Source organism: Montipora capricornis, chromosome 3 (assembly GCF_036669925.1).
Source record: "Montipora capricornis isolate CH-2021 chromosome 3, ASM3666992v2, whole genome shotgun sequence".
NCBI lineage: Eukaryota > Metazoa > Cnidaria > Anthozoa > Scleractinia > Acroporidae > Montipora > Montipora capricornis.
In genome coordinates this window covers 398,051-400,550 of record NC_090885.1, presented here as the reverse complement: position 1 = coordinate 400,550, position 2,500 = coordinate 398,051, and the positions used below count along the sequence as shown (strand labels likewise).

Here is a 2,500-nt window from a genome sequence, read left to right as displayed (position 1 = left end):
CTTTGGCACTGATAAAATACCAACTGAAGCATTCAAATATGGAATTTTTTCCAATCAACTAATCATGGCAATCTGGGTGTTATTGAATACTATTTGGATGACAATGACGTTTCCCTCTGACTGGCTGAAACTCTCTATAACTTGTCTCTTTAAGAAAGTAAACAACTATCAAGCAATTACCGTGCACTATCTGGTGGAGCTAAAATCTCAAAGATTTTATCCAAGATAATTATCACACGACTGAAGGAAAGCTATAAGGTAAACATATCAAATGAACAGTTCTGAAAGTCAGAACAGGATGCAAGAAGTTAATTGATATCCTCTTGTTATTATATGATGGAACATCTGGGAAAATTTGTGGCGATGTTACTGACCTCCCCATTGAAGCAGGAACTAGACAAGGTGGTATAGAAAGCCCTACTGTATTTAATTGGTTCTTTGACTGGGTACCCAAAGTAGCTGCTTATGAAATCGATCAGCGTTTCCCCAATGGATGGGGTATTCAATACACATATACAATTGCAAATGACTGTCACAAGCGTAGCACTGGACAGGTTATCCCAGATATATTACACAGAAATTGCTCTAGATGTGGTCTACAGATAAGCTTCAAGAAAACAAAAACAAGTTTTCCACGATTTAGAACACATGAAAAAAAGAAGCTTACTGAACATTTCTGGAAACAAGATTAAGAATGTTAAAGAATTTAAATACCTGGGACAGTCTGGAAGATTAGACGTAATTGTTTCCTTTGGTAGATGATCTTGTTCCGTACCCATGCACATTTTCTTCTTTCGTGCCAGAAAGGGTAATTCAACTTTCATTTCAAAAGAAACTTGTATGCTTGTCCAGAGGAACTAAAACGTGGTTGCAGCATGCGTAATACTGGTCTGGTCTTATTTGGAGTATGCAACAGCTGTATGGGATCCTTGTGAGGTGGGAAGACTCGAAGCAGTCCAAGTAGTCCAGTGAGATTTATTAAAAATTATAAAGACATACGTCAAGTGTATAGAAATTGAAGCAATCTTTATCACTTGAATCGTTGAGTAAGTAGTCTCATCGCCTACAGGTGTTCTACAAAGCAGTGAACAATACCATTGCATTACCTGTACCATCTTATTGTAAAACCTTTGTAAGGGTGACAAGAATTCTGTGTGCAAATTCATTTATCCAGCCAACGGCACGCCATGATTACGTTACTATGCTAATACCTTTTCCCCCGAGAACTATTAGAGAATGGAATAGCATTATATCCTGAAACTAGACGTTCCATGAGCATAAACTGGTTGCCTGCAGTAAGTGTTACCCCAAAACAGAAGACACTGAGTTGGGTGGCATTGAATTGCAGCATTCCAGATATTTTATTCAAGTGGGGGGTCATGTAGACCATTTGAGGGGTCACCCAGACGTCGTGCCAGCAGTGGCCCTTTGGTTCACACGTTCGTTCACACGTTGAATTATGTTGTAATGTCCTGTCCCGTTTTGAGGTCATTTACTTTTTTAAGCTTTGGTAATAAATTCAGTTCAAAGATAACAAAACACGGTCCTTAGTAAAACTCACTCGTTTCTTCCTTAAGTTAAATAGTCTGCAAAAAACTGCAAATTGCTCTGACGGACGTGTTTATTCCACACACTAAGGGAAGGACTAAACATGTTGTTTCAGCTTCATAATTCGTCTTCTTTTCAGTCTAATCTGATGCCAGGTCAAAATTAGTTTTGGCTTTACGTTTGCGCCAAATAGTATCGCAAAAGCCGGGAGTTAACAGTAAAGGGCAAGCGAAAAGTCAGATGAAGAAAAAATAACAGTTTTTATGAAACTCTGAATTTCGAATTCTCAACGAAAGATTATTGACAATCGATAGTAAAAAGACTAAAATTTCTGCAGGTCATGATGTTCCGTCAAAAGAAAGAAATTTATCACGTGCTGGACAACCACTAAGGTGCACATGATCACCTTGTATCAAGGTTCTTGTTTACATTGAATAAACTACAGGGGAAAATGTTAATCGTTCGTCGCTTTCAGAGTGAAACACCGCACTTTTTAGCCAAGAAACGTCCGTCTTTCGTTTTTTAATTTTGTTGTAATATTTAACTGAATATTTGCGTTTCATCTGTCGGGTCGGGAAGCCTTCTTTGCCGGCTTATTGACCCGAGACCCGACTCTTATCTGAAAGAACCATTTCTTTCAAAAATGAAGCAAAAAATGGACAGCAAACGTTCTTTCAAATAATTCTTCACAAACACGAATTAGTCAAATTTTAAATTGTTTTTTCCATTGAAGACTGTGAAGAGTTGAGTACAAATAAATAAATTATACATAGCCAGAAAATTGTAAACACACATCTGACACATCCACTCAAGGCTGCCCGCCGTTAACTTGAAAACCGACGTAGAGGGACCAACGGATCACCACAACAATGGTTGTTTTAAATGCGATAGAAATAGATACGACCTTTGTAGGAATTTCTTTGTGGAATCTACATCTTTTCCTAGTTTTCAG

General features: G+C 37.9%; 1 protein-coding gene across 13 annotated transcripts in view; it reads right to left on the bottom strand.

Annotated features, from left to right (window-relative positions):
• The window catches only part of LOC138041853 (globin C, coelomic-like), a 96,269-nt gene that overhangs the window by 47,990 nt on the left and 45,779 nt on the right, over nt 1–2,500 (bottom strand). The window contains exon 5 of one of the 13 annotated variants that reach the window (XM_068887525.1): nt 715–1,074. The exons of 11 other annotated variants lie outside the window; for them this stretch is intronic. The gene's annotated coding sequence lies outside the window, so the exon portion shown is untranslated. Of the gene's footprint in view, nt 1–714; nt 1,075–2,500 lie in introns of those variants that run through there. One more of the 13 variants, XR_011130879.1, reaches the window with a different exon arrangement.